Source organism: Gorilla gorilla, chromosome 18 (genome assembly GCF_029281585.2).
Source record: "Gorilla gorilla gorilla isolate KB3781 chromosome 18, NHGRI_mGorGor1-v2.1_pri, whole genome shotgun sequence".
NCBI classification, from domain to species: domain Eukaryota; kingdom Metazoa; phylum Chordata; class Mammalia; order Primates; family Hominidae; genus Gorilla; species Gorilla gorilla.
Window position 1 is genome coordinate 64223831 of NC_073242.2, and position 14839 is coordinate 64238669.

Genomic DNA, 14839 nt, shown 5'->3' on the forward strand with positions numbered 1-14839 from the left:
CTTGCAAATTCCTCAAAAAGAGGGTTTCAAATCTGCTCTGTCTAAAGGAAGGTTCAACTCTGTGAGAGGAACACACGCAACCCCAAGAAGTTACTGAGAATTCTTCTGTCTAGCGTTAGATGCAGAAATCCCGTTTCCAACGAAATCCTCAAAGAGGTCCACATATCCACTTGCAGACTTTACAAACAGAGTGTTTCCAAACTGGTCTATGAAAAGAAAGGTTAAACTCTGTGATTGGAACGCACACATCCCAAAGTGGTTGCTGAGAATGATTCTCTCTAGTTTTTATACGAAGATATTTCCTTTTCTACCATTGGCGCCAAAGCGCTTGAAATCTCCACTTGCAAATTCAACAAAAAGAGGGTTTCAAATCTGCTCTGTCTAAAGGAATTTTCAACTCTGTGAGTTGGACACACGCAACACAAGGAAGCTACTGAGAATTCTTCTGTCCAGCCTTAGATGCTGAAATCCCGTTTCCAACAAAATCCTCAAAGAGGTCCAAATATCCACTTGCAGACTTTACAAACAGAGTGTTTCCAAACTGCTCTATGAAAGGAAAGGTTAAACTCTGTGAGTGGAACGCACACATCCCAAAGTGGTTGCTGAGAATGATTCTCTCTAGTTTTTATGCGAAGATATTTCCTTTTCTTCCGTTGGCCCCAAAGCGCTTCAAATCTCCACTTGCAAATTCCACAAAAAGAGGGTTTCAAACCTGCTCTGTATAAAGGAGGGTTCATCTCTGTGATTTGAACACACGCAGCCCAAGGAAGCTACTGAGAATTCCTCTGTCTAGCGTTAGATGCAGAAATCCCTTTTCCAACGAAATCCTCAAAGAGGTCCACATATCCACTTGCAGATTTTACAAACAGAGTGTTTCCAAACTGCTCTATGAAAAGAAAGGTTAAACTCTGTGATTGGAACGCACACATCCCAAAGTGGTTGCTGAGAATGATTCTCTCTAGTTTTTATACGAAGATATTGCCTTTTCTACCATTGGCGCCAAAGCGATTGAAATCTCCACTTGCAAATTCCACAAAAAGAGGGTTTCAAATCTGCTCTGTCTAAAGGAAGGTTCAACTCTGTGAGTTGAACACACGTAACCCAAAGAAGTTACTGAGAATTCATCTGTCTATCGTTAGATGCATAAATCCCGTTTCCAACGAAATACTCAAAGAGGTCCAAATATCCACTTGCAGACTTTACAAACAGAGTGTTTCCAAACTGCTCTATGAAAAGAAATGTTAAACTCTGTGAGTGGAACGCACACATCCCAAAGTGGTTGCTGAGAATGATTCTCTCTAGTTTTTACTTGAAGATATTTCCTTTTCTACCATTGGCCCCAAAGCGCTTGAAATCTCCACTTGCAAATTCCACAAAAAGAGGGTTTCAAATCTGCTCTGTCTAAAGGAGGGTTCATCTCTGTGAGTTGAACACACGCAGCCCATGGAAGCTACTGAGAATTCCTCTGTATAGCGTTAGATGCAGAAATCACGTTTCCAACGAAATCCTCAAAGAGGTCCTAATATCCACTTGCAGACTTTACAAACAGAGCATTTCCTAACTGGCCTATGAAAGGAAAGGTTAAACTCAGTGGGTGGAACGCACACATCCCAAAGTGGATGCTGAGAATGATTCTCTCTAGTTTTTATACGAAGATATTTCCTTTTCTACCGTTGGCCCCAAAGCACTTGAAATCTCCACTTGCAAATTCCACAAAAAGAGGGTTTCAAATCTGCTCTGTCTAAAGGAAGGTTCAACTCTGTGAGTTGAACAAACGCAGCCCTAAGAAGTTACTGAGAATTCTTCTGTCTAGCTTTAGATGCAGAAATCCCATTTCCAACGAAATCCTCAAAGAGGTCCAAATATCCACTGGCAGACTTTACACACAGAGTGTTTCCAAACTGCTCTATGAAAAGAAAGGCTAAAGTCTGTGAGTGGAACGCACACATCCCAAAGTGGTTGCTGAGAATGATTCTCTCTAGTTTTTGTACGAAGATATTTCCTTTTCTACCGTTGGCCCCAAATCACTTGAAATCTCCACTTGCAAATTCCACAAAAAGAGGGTTTCAAATCTGCTCTGTCTAAAGGAATTTTCAACTCTGTGAGTTGGACACACGCAACACAAGGAAGTTACTGAGAATTCTTCTGTCTAGCGTTAGATGCAGAAATCCCGTTTCCAACGAAATCCTCAAAGAGGTCCACATATCTACTTGCAGACTTTACAAACAGAGTGTTTCCAAACTGGTCTATGAAAAGAAAGGTTAAACTCTGTGATTGGAACGCACACATCCCAAAGTGGTTGCTGAGAATGATTCTCTCTAGTTTTTATACGAAGATATTTCCTTTTCTACCATTGGCGCCAAAGCGCTTGAAATATCCACTTGCAAATTCAACAAAAAGAGGGTTTCAAATCTGCTCTGTCTAAAGGAATTTTCAACTCTGTGAGTTGGACACACGCAACACAAGGAAGCTACTGAGAATTCTTCTGTCCAGCCTTAGATGCTGAAATCCCGTTTCCAACGAAATCCTCAAAGAGGTCCAAATATCCACTTGCAGACTTTACAAACAGAGTGTTTCCAAACTGCTCTATGAAAGGAAAGGTTAAACTCTGTGAGTGGAACGCACACATCCCAAAGTGGTTGCTGAGAATGATTCTCTCTAGTTTTTATGCGAAGATATTTCCTTTTCTACCGTTGGCCCCAAAGCGCTTCAAATCTCCACTTGCAAATTCCACAAAAAGAGGGTTTCAAACCTGCTCTGTATAAAGGAGGGTTCATCTCTGTGATTTGAACACACGCAGCCCAAGGAAGCTACTGAGAATTCCTCTGTCTAGCGTTAGATGCAGAAATCCCTTTTCCAACGAAATCCTCAAAGAGGTCCACATATCCACTTGCAGATTTTACAAACAGAGTGTTTCCAAACTGCTCTATGAAAAGAAAGGTTAAACTCTGTGATTGGAACGCACACACCCCAAAGTGGTTGCTGAGAATGATTCTCTCTAGTTTTTATACGAAGATGTTGCCTTTTCTACCATTGGCGCCAAAGCGATTGAAATCTCCACTTGCAAATTCCACAAAAAGAGGGTTTCAAATCTGCTCTGTCTAAAGGAAGGTTCAACTCTGTGAGTTGAACACACGTAACCCAAAGAAGTTACTGAGAATTCATCTGTCTATCGTTAGATGCATAAATCCCGTTTCCAACGAAATACTCAAAGAGGTCCAAATATCCACTTGCAGACTTTACAAACAGAGTGTTTCCAAACTGCTCTATGAAAAGAAATGTTAAACTCTGTGAGTGGAACGCACACATCCCAAAGTGGTTGCTGAGAATGATTCTCTCTAGTTTTTACTTGAAGATATTTCCTTTTCTACCGTTGGCCCCAAAGCGCTTGAAATCTCCACTTGCAAATTCCACAAAAAGAGGGTTTCAAATCTGCTCTGTCTAAAGGATGGTTCATCTCTGTGAGTTGAACACACGCAGCCCATGGAAGCTACTGAGAATTCCTCTGTATAGCGTTAGATGCAGAAATCACGTTTCCAACGAAATCCTCAAAGAGGTCCTAATATCCACTTGCAGACTTTACAAACAGAGCATTTCCAAACTGACCTATGAAAGGAAAGGTTAAACTCAGTGGGTGGAACGCACACATCCCAAAGTGGATGCTGAGAATGATTCTCTCTAGTTTTTATACGAAGATATTTCCTTTTCTACCGTTGGCCCCAAAGCACTTGAAATCTCCACTTGCAAATTCCACAAAAAGAGGGTTTCAAATCTGCTCTGTGTAAAGGAAGGTTCAACTCTGTGAGTTGAACAAACGCAGCCCTAAGAAGTTACTGAGAATTCTTCTGTCTAGCTTTAGATGCAGAAATCCCGTTTCCAACGAAATCCTCAAAGAGGTCCAAATATCCACTGGCAGACTTTACACACAGAGTGTTTCCAAACTGCTCTATGAAAAGAAAGGCTAAAGTCTGTGAGTGGAACGCACACATCCCAAAGTGGTTGCTGAGAATGATTCTCTCTAGTTTTTGTACGAAGATATTTCCTTTTCTACCGTTGGCCCCAAATCACTTGAAATCTCCACTTGCAAATTCCACAAAAAGAGGGTTTCAAATCTGCTCTGTCTAAAGGAATTTTCAACTCTGTGAGTTGGACACACGCAACACAAGGAAGCTACTGAGATTTCTTCTGTCCAGCGTTAGATGCTGAAATCCCGTTTCCAACGAAATCCTCAAAGAGGTCCAAATATCCACTTGCAGACTTTACAAACAGAGTGATTCCAAACTGCTCTATGAAAGGAAAGGTTAAACTCTGTGAGTGGAACGCACACATCCCAAAGTGGTTGCTGAGAATGATTCTCTCTAGTTTTTATACGAAGATATTACCTTTTCTACAGTTGGCCCCAAAGCGCTTGAAATCTCCACTTGCAAATTCCACAAAAAGAGGGTTTCAAACCTGCTCTGTATAAAGGAGGGTTCATCTCTGTGAGTTGAACACACGCAGCCCAAGGAAGCTACTGAGAATTCCTCTGTATAGCGTTAGATGCAGAAATCCCGTTTCCAACGAAACCCTCAAAGAGGTCCAAATATCCACTTGCAGACTTTACAAACAGAGTGTTTCCAAACTGCTCTATGAAAAGAAAGGTTGAACTCTGTGAGTGGAACACACACATCCCAAAGTGGTTGCTGAGAATGATTCTCTCTAGTTTTTATACGAAGATATTTCCTTTTCTACCGTTCGCCCCAAAGCGCTTGAAATCTCCACTTGCAAATTCCACAAAAAGAGGGTTTCAAATCTGCTCTGTCTAAAGGAAGGTTCAACTCTGTGAGTTGAACACATGCACCCCGATGAAGTTACTGAGAATTCTTCTGTCTAGAGTTATACGCAGAAAAGCCGTTTCCAACGAAATCCTCAAAGAAGTCCAAATATCCACCTGCAGACTTTACAAACAGAGTGTTTCCAAACAGCTCTATGAAAAGAGAGTTTAAACTCTGTGAGTGGAAAGCACACATCCCAAAAGGGTTGTTGAGAATGATTCTGTCTAGTTTTTATACGAAGATATATCCTTTTCCACCGTTGGCCAAAAAGCACTTGAAGTCTCCACTTGCAAATTCCACAAAAAGAGGGTTTCAAATCTGCTCTGTCTAAAGGAAGGTTCAACTCTGTGAGTTGAACACACGCAGCCCTAAGAAGTTACTGGGAATTCTTCTGTCTAGCGTTATATACAGAAGTCCCATTTCCAACGAAATCCACAGAGGGGTCCAAATATCCCCTTGCAGACTTTACAAACAGAGTGTTTCCAAACTGCTCTATGAAAACAAAGGTTAAACTCTGTGAGTGGAACGCACATATCCCAAAGTGGTTGCTGAAAATGATACTCTCTAGTTTTTATACGAAGATATTTCCTTTTCTACCGTAGGCCCCAAAGTGCTTGAAATCTCCTCTTGGAAATTCCACAAAAAGAGGGTTTCAAATCAGCTCTGTCTAAAGGAACGTTCAACTCTGTGAGTTGAACACACACAGCACAAAGAAGTTACTGAGAATTCTTCTGTCTAGAGTTATCTTCAAAAATCCCTTTTCCAACGAAATCCTCAAAGAGTTCCAAATATCCACTTGCAGACTTCACAAACAGAGTGTTTCCAAACTGCTCTATGGAAACAAACGTTAAGCTCTATGAATGGAAAGCACACATCACCAAGTGGTTGTTGAGAATGAGTCTCTCTAGTTTTTATACGAAGATATTTCCTTTTCTACCATAGGCCCCAAAGCGCCTGAAATTTCCACTTGCAAATACCACAAATAGAGGGTTTTAAATCTGCTCTGTCTAAAGGAACGTTCAACTCTGTGAGTTGAACACATGCAACCCAAAGAAGTAACTGAGAATTCTTCTGTCTAGCGTTATACGCACAAATCCCTTTTCCAAAGAAATCCTCATAGAGGTCCAAATATCCACTTTCAGACTTTACAAACAGGGTGTTTCCAATCTGCTCTATTAAAGAAAGGATGAACTCTGTGAGTGGAACGCACACCTCCCAAAGTCGTTGCTGAGAATGATTCTCTCTACTTTTTCTACAAAGATATTCCCTTTTCTACCGTGGGCCCAAAAGCGCTTGAAATCTCCACCTGAAATAACACAAAAAGAGGGTTTGAAATCTGCTCTGTCTAAAGGAAGGTTCAACTCTGTGAGTTGAACACACGCAGCCCAAAGAAGTTAATGGGAATTCTTCTGTCTAGCGTTATATACAGAAATCCCGTTTCCAACTAAATCCTCTGAGAGGTCCATATATCCACATGGAGACTTTACAAACAGAGTGTTTCCAAACTGCTCTATTAAAAGAAAGTTTAAACTCTGTGAGTGGAACGCACTTAAGCCAAAATGGTTGCTGAGAATGATTTTGTCTAGTTTTTATACAAAGATATTTCCTTTTCTACCGTTGGCCGAAAATCGCTTGAAATCTCCACTTGCAAATTCCACAAAAAGAGGGTTTCAAATCTGCTCTGTCTAAAGGAAGGTTCAACTCTGTGAGTTGAATACACGCAGCAAAAAGTAGTTACTGAGAATTCTTCTGTCTAGCGTTATATACAGAACTCCCGTTTCCAAAGAAATCCTCAGAGAGGTCCAAATATCCACTTGCAGACTTTACAAACAGAGTGTCTCCAAACTGCTCTATGAAAACAGGGGTTAAACTTTGTGAGTGGAACGCACCCATCACAGAGTTGTTGCTGAGAATGATTCTCCCTGGTTTTTATACGAAGATATTTCCTATTCTACTGTTGGCCCCAAAGCGCATGAAATCTCCACTTGCAAATTCCACAAAAAGAGGGTTTCAAATCTGCTCTGTCTAAAGGAAGATTCAACTCTGTGAGTTGAACACATGCACCCCGATGAAGTTACTGAGAATTCTTCTGTCAAGCGTTATATACAGAAATCCCGTTTTCAACTAAATCCTCTGAGAGGTCATGTATCCACATGGAGACTTTACAAACAGAGTGTTTCCAAACTGCTCTATGAAAAGAGAGGTTAAACTCTGTGAGTGGAACGCACACATCCCAAAGTGGTTGCTGAGAATGATTCTCTCTAGTTTTTATACGAAGATATTTCCTTTTCTACCATAGGCCCCAAAGCGCTTGAAATCTCCACATGCAAATTCCACAAAAAGAGGGTTTCCAATCTGCTCTTTCTAAAGGAAGTTTCAACACTCTGAGTTGAACACACACACCCCAAAGAAGTTAATGGGAATTCTTCTGTCTAGCGTTATATGCAGAAATCCCATTTCCAACGAAATCCTCTGAGAGGTCCAAATATCCACTTGGAGACTTTACAAACAGAGTGTTTCCAAACTGCTCTATTAAAAGAAAGGTTAAACTCTGTCAGTGGAACGCACACATGCCAAAATGGTTGCTGAGAATGATTCTGTCTATTTTTTATACGAAGATATTTCCATTTCTACCGTTGACCGAAAAGCACTTGAAATCTCCACTTGCAAATTCCACAAAAAGAGGGTTTCATATCTGCTTTGTCTAAAGGAAGGTTCAACTCTGTGAGTTGAACACACGCAGCCAAAAGAAATTAGTGGGAATTCTTCTCTCTAGCGTTATATACAGAAATCCCGTTTCCAACGAAATCCTCAGAGAGTTCCAAATATCCACTTGCAGACTTTACAAACAGTGTGTCTCCAAACTGCTCTATGAAAACAGAGGTTAAACATTGTGAGTGGAACGCACACATCACAGAGTGGTTGCTGAGAATGATTCTCTCTAGCTTTTAAATGAAGATATTTCCTTTTCTACCGTTGGCCCCAAAGCGCTTGAAATCTCCACATGCAAATTCCACAAAAAGAGGGTTTGAAATCTGCTCTGTCTAAAGGAAGGTTCAAATCTGGGAGTTGAACACACACAGCCCAAAGAAGTTACTGGGAATTCTTCTCTCTAGCGTTATATACAGAAATCCCGTTTCCAACGACATCCTCAGAGAGGTCCAAATATCCACTTGCAGACTTTAGAAACAGAGTGTTTCCAAAATGCTCTATGAAAACAAATGTTAAACTCTGTGAGTGGAACGCACACATCACAAAGTGGTTGCTGAGAATGATTCTCTCTAATTTTTATACGAAGATATTACTTTCTACCGTTGTCACAAAAGCGCTTGAAATCTTCTCTTGCAAATTCCACAGAAACAGGGTTTCAAATCTCCTCTGTCTAAAGGAAGGTTTAACTCTGTGAGTTGAACACAAGCAGCCCAAAGAAGTTACTGGGAATTCTTCTGTCTAGCGTTATATACAGAAATCCCATTTCCAATGAAATCCTCAGAGAGGCCCAAGTACCCACAAGCAGACATTACAAACACAGTGTCTCCAAACTGCTCTATGAAAACAGAGGTTAAACTCTGTGAGTGGAATGCACACATCCCAAAGTGGTTGCTGAGAATGATTCTCTCTAGTTTTATACGAAGATATATCCTTTTCTACAGTTCGCCCCAAAGCGCTTGAAATCTCCACTTGCAAATTCCACAAAAAGAGGGTTTGAAATCTGCTCTGTCTAAAGGAACTTTCAGCTCAGTGAGTTGAACACACGCAGCCCAAAGAAGTTACTGAGAATCCTTCTGTCTAGCGTTATATGCAGAAATCCCGTTTCCAACGAAATCCTCAAAGAGGTCCAAATATCCACTTGCAGACTTTACAAACAGAGTGTTTCCAAACTGCTCTATGAAAACAAACGTTAAGCTCTGTGAGTGGAGTGCACACATCACCAAGTGGTTGCTGAGAATGATTCTCTCTAGTATTTATACGAAGATATTTCCTTTTCTACCATAGGCTCCAAAGCGCTTGAAATCTCCTCTTGCAAACTCCACAAAAAGAGGGTTTCAAATCTGCTCTTTCTAAAGGAAGGTTCAACTCTGTGTGTTGAACACACGCAGCCCAATGAAGTTAATGGGAATTCTTCTGTCTAGCGTTATATACAGAAATCCCGGTTCCAACGAAATCCCCTGAGAGGTCCAAATATCCACTTGGAGACTTTACAAACAGAGTGTTTCCAAACTGCTCTATTAAAAGAAAGGTTAAACTCTGTGAGTGGAACGCAAACATGCCAAAATGGTTGCTGAGAATGACTCTGTCTATTTTTTATACGAAGATATTTCCTTTTCTACCATAGGCCCAAAAGTCCTTGAAATCTCCTCTTGGAAATTCCAGAAAAAGAGGGTTTCAAATCCGTTCTGTCTAAAGGAACGTCCAACTCCGTGAGTTGAACACACGCAGCCCAAAGAAGTTACTGAGAATTCTTTTGTCTAGAGTTATATGCAAAAATCCCGTTTCCAACGATATCCTCCAAGAGGTCCAAATATCCACTTGCAGACTTTACAAACAGAGTGTTTCCAATCTGCTCTACTAAAAGAAAGGTTGAACTCTGTGAGTGGAACGCACACCTCCCAAAGTGGTTGCTGAGAATGATTCTGTCTAGTTTTTCTACAAAGATATTTCCTTTTCTACTGTAGGCCCCAAAGTGCTTGAAATCTCCTCTTGGAAATTCCAGAAAAAGAGGGTTTCAAATCAGCTCTGTCTAAAGGAACGTTCAACTCTGTGAGTAGAACACACGCAGCCGAAAGAAGTTACTGAGAATTCTTCTGTCTAGCGTTATATACAGTAATCCCGTTTCCAACGAAATCCTCAAAGAGGTCCAAATATCCACTTGCAGACTTTACAAACAGAGTGATTCCAAACTGCTCTATGAAAAGAAAGGTTAAACTCTGTGAGGGGAACGCACACATCCCAAAAGGGTTGTTGAGAATGATTCTGTCTAGTTTTTATACGAAGATATTTCCTTTTCTACAGTTGGCCGAAAAGCACTTGAAATCTCCACTTGCAAATTCCACAAAAACAGGGTTTCAAAACTGCTCTGTCAAAAGGAAGGTTCAACTCTGTGAGTTGAACACACGCAGCCCAAAAAAGTTACTGGGAATTCTTCTGTCTAGCGTTATATACACAAATCCCGTTCCAACGAAATCCTCAAAGAGGTCCAAATATCCACATGCAGACTTTACAAACAGAGTGTTTCAAAACTGCAGTATGAAAACAAACGTTAAGCTCTGTGAGTGGAGTGCACACATCACCAAGTGGTTGCTGAGAATGATTCTCTCTAGTTTTTATACGAAGATATTTATTTTTCTACCGTTGGCCCCAAAGCGCTTGAAATCTCCACTTGCAAATTCCACAAAAAGAGGGTTTCAAATCTGCTCTGTCTAAAGGAAGGTTCAACTCTGTGAGTTGAACACACGCAGCCCGAAGAAGTTAATGGGAATTCTTCTGTCTACCGTTATATGCAGAAATCCCGTTTCCAACGAAATCCTCTGAGAGGTCCAAATATCTACTCGGAGACTTTACAAACAGAGTGTTTCCAAACTGCTCTATGAATAGAAAGGTTGAACACTGTGAGTGGAACGCACACATGCGAAAATGGTTGCTGAGAATGATTCTCTCTATTTTTTATACGAAGATATTTCCTTTTCTACCGTTGGCCAAAAAGTGCTTGAAATCTCCACTTGCAAATTCCACAAAAAGAGGGTTTCAAATCTGCTCTGTCTAAAGGAAGGTTCAACTCTGTGAGTTGAACACACGCAGCCCAAAGAAGTTACTGGGAATTCTTTTCTCTAGCGTTATTTACAGAAATCCCGTTTCCAACGAAATCCTTTGAGAGGTCCAAATATCCACTTGGAGACTTTACAAACAGAGTGTTTCCAAACTGATCTATGAAAACAAACGTTAAGCTCTGTGAGTGGAGTGCACACATCACCAAGTGGTTGCTGAGAATGATTCTCTCTAGTATTTATACGAAGATATTTCCTTTTATACCATAGGCCCCAAAAGCGCTTGAAATCTCCTCTTGCAAATTCCACAAAAAGAGGGTTTCCAATCTGCTCTGTCTAAAGGAAGGTTCAACTCTGTCAGTTGAACACACGCAGCCGAAAGAAGTTAATGGGAGTTCTTCTGTCTAGCGTTATATACAGAAATCCCGTTTCCAACGAAATCCTCTGAGAGGTCCAAATATCCACTTGGAGACTTTACAAACAGAGTGTTTCCAAACTGCTCTTTTAAAGGAAAGGTTAAACTCTGTGAGTGGAACGCACACATGCCAAAATGGTTGCTGAGAATGATTCAGTCTATTTTTTATACGAAGCTATTTCCTTTTCTACCATAGGCCCCAAATTGCTTGAAATCTCCTCTTGGAAATTCCTGAAAAAGAGGGTTTCAAATCTGCTCTGTCTAAAGGAACGTTCAACTCTGTGAGTTGAACACACGCAGCCCAAAGAAGTTACTGAGAATTCTTCTGTCTAGCGTTATATGCAAAAATCCCGTTTCCAGCGAAATCCTCAAAGAGGTCCAAATATCCACTTGCAGACCTCACAAACAGAGTGTTTCAAAACTGCAGTATGAAAACAAACGTTAAGCTCTGTGAGTGGAGTGCACACATCACCAAGTGGTTGCTGAGAATGATTCTCTCTAGTTTTTATACGAAGATATTTCTTTTTCTACCGTTGGCCCCAAAGCGCTTGAAATCTCCACTTGCAAATTCCACAAAAAGAGGGTTTCAAATCTGCTCTGTCTAAAGGAAGGTTCAACTCTGTGAGTTGAACACACGCAGCCCGAAGAAGTTAATGGGAATTCTTCTGTCTACCGTTATATGCAGAAATCCCGTTTCCAACGAAATCCTCTGAGAGGTCCAAATATCTACTCGGAGACTTTACAAACAGAGTGTTTCCAAACTGCTCTATGAATAGAAAGGTTGAACACTGTGAGTGGAACGCACACATGCGAAAATGGTTGCTGAGAATGATTCTCTCTATTTTTTATACGAAGATATTTCCTTTTCTACCGTTGGCCAAAAAGTGCTTGAAATCTCCACTTGCAAATTCCACAAAAAGAGGGTTTCAAATCTGCTCTGTCTAAAGGAAGGTTCAACTCTGTGAGTTGAACACACGCAGCCCAAAGAAGTTACTGGGAATTCTTTTCTCTAGCGTTATTTACAGAAATCCCGTTTCCAACGAAATCCTTTGAGAGGTCCAAATATCCACTTGGAGACTTTACAAACAGAGTGTTTCCAAACTGATCTATGAAAACAAACGTTAAGCTCTGTGAGTGGAGTGCACACATCACCAAGTGGTTGCTGAGAATGATTCTCTCTAGTATTTATACGAAGATATTTCCTTTTATACCATAGGCCCCAAAAGCGCTTGAAATCTCCTCTTGCAAATTCCACAAAAAGAGGGTTTCCAATCTGCTCTGTCTAAAGGAAGGTTCAACTCTGTCAGTTGAACACACGCAGCCGAAAGAAGTTAATGGGAGTTCTTCTGTCTAGCGTTATATACAGAAATCCCGTTTCCAACGAAATCCTCTGAGAGGTCCAAATATCCACTTGGAGACTTTACAAACAGAGTGTTTCCAAACTGCTCTTTTAAAGGAAAGGTTAAACTCTGTGAGTGGAACGCACACATGCCAAAATGGTTGCTGAGAATGATTCAGTCTATTTTTTATACGAAGCTATTTCCTTTTCTACCATAGGCCCCAAATTGCTTGAAATCTCCTCTTGGAAATTCCTGAAAAAGAGGGTTTCAAATCTGCTCTGTCTAAAGGAACGTTCAACTCTGTGAGTTGAACACACGCAGCCCAAAGAAGTTACTGAGAATTCTTCTGTCTAGCGTTATATGCAAAAATCCCGTTTCCAGCGAAATCCTCAAAGAGGTCCAAATATCCACTTGCAGACCTCACAAACAGAGTGTTTCCAAACTGCTCTATGAAAACAAACGTTAACCTCTGTGAGTTGAAAGCACACATCACCAAGTGGTTGCTGAGAATGAGTCTCTGTAGTTTTTATACAAAGATATTTCCTTTTCTACCATAGGCCCCAAAACGCTTGAAATCTCCACTTGCAAATTCCACAAAAAGAGGGTTTTAAATCTGCTCTGTTTAAAGGAAGGTTCAAGTCTGTGAGTTGAACACATGAAACCCAAAGAAGTTACTGAGAATTCTTCTGTTTAGCGTTATACGCACAAATCCCGTTTCCAACGATATCCTCATAGAGGTCCAAATATCCACTTGCAGACTTTACAAACAGAGTGTTTCCAATCCGCTCTTTTGAAAGAAAGTTTGAACTCTGTGAGTGGAACACACACATGCCAAAATGGTTGCTGAGAATGCTTCTGTCTATTTTTTATACGAAGATATTTCCTTTTCATCCGTTGGCCGAAAAGCGCTTGAAATCTCCACTTGCAAATTCCACAAAAAGAGGGTTTCATATCTCCTCTGTCTAGAGGAAGGTTCAACTCTGTGAGTTGAACACACGCAGCCGAAAGAAGTTACAGAGAATTCTTCTGTCTATCGTTATATACAGTAATCCCGTTTCCAACGAAATCCTCAAAGAGGTCCAAATATCCACTTGCAGACTTTACAAACAGAGTGATTCCAAACTGCTCTATGAAAAGAAAAGTTAAACTCTGTGAGGGGAACGCACACATCCCAAAAGGGTTGTTGAGAATGATTCTGTCTTGTTTTCATACGAAGATATTTCCTTTTCTTCAGTTGGCCGAAAAGCACTTGAAATCTACACTTGCGAATTCCACAAAAAGAGGGTTTCAAATCTGCTCTGTCAAAAGGAAGGTTCAACTCTGTGAGTTGAACACACGCAGCCCAAAGAAGTTACTGGGAATTCTTCTGTCTAGCGTTATATACAGAAATCCCGTTCCAATGAAATACTCAAAGAGGTCCAAATATCCACTTGCAGACTTTACAAACAGAGTGTTTCAAAACTGCACTATGAAAACAAACGTTAATCTCTGTGAGTGGAGTGCACACATCACCAAGTGGTTGCTGAGAATGATTCTCTCTAGTTTTTATACGAAGATATTTCCTTCTCTACCGTTGGCCCCAAAGCGCTTGAAATCTCCACTTGCAAATTCCACAAAAAGAGGGTTTCAAATCTGCTCTGTCTAAAGGAAGGTTCAAGTCTGTGTGTTGAACACATGCAGCCCAAAGAAGTTACTGAGAATTCTTCTGTCTAGCGTTATATACAGAAATCCCGTTTCCAACGAAATCCTCAGAGAGATCCAAATATCCACTTGCAGACTTTACAAACAGAGTGTTTCCAAACTGCACTATGAAAACAAACGTTGAGCTCTGTGAGTGGAGTGCACACATCTCCAAGTGGTTGCGGAGAATGATTCTCTCTAGTTTTTATACGAAGATATTTCCTTTTCTACCATAGGCCCCAAAGCGCTTGAAATCTCCACTTCCAAATTCCACAAAAAGAGGGTTTCAAATCTGCTCTGTCTAAAGGAAGGTGCAACTCTGTGAGTTGAACACACGCAGCCCAAAGAAGTTACTGGGAATTCTTCTCTCTAGCGTTACATACAGAAATCCCGTTTCCAATGAAATCCTCAGAGAGGCCCAAGTACCCACTAGCAGACTGCACAAACACAGTGTCTCCAAACAGCTCTATGAAAACAGAGGTTAAACTCTGTGAGTGGAATGCACACATCACAAAGTGGTTGCTGAGATTGATTCTCGCTAGTTTTTAAACGAAGATATTTCCTTTTCTACAATTGGCCCCAAAGCGCTTGAAATCTCCAATTGCAAATTCCACAAAAAGAGGGTTTCAAATCTGCTCTGTCTAAAGGAAGGTTCAACTCTGTGAGTTGAACACATGCAGCCCAAAGAAGTTACTGAGAATTCTTCTGTCTAGAGTTATATACAGAAATCACGTTTCCAACGAAATCCTCAGAGAAGTCCAAATATCCAGTTGCAGACTTTACAGACAGAGTGTTTCCAAACTGCTCTATGAAAACAAAGGTTAA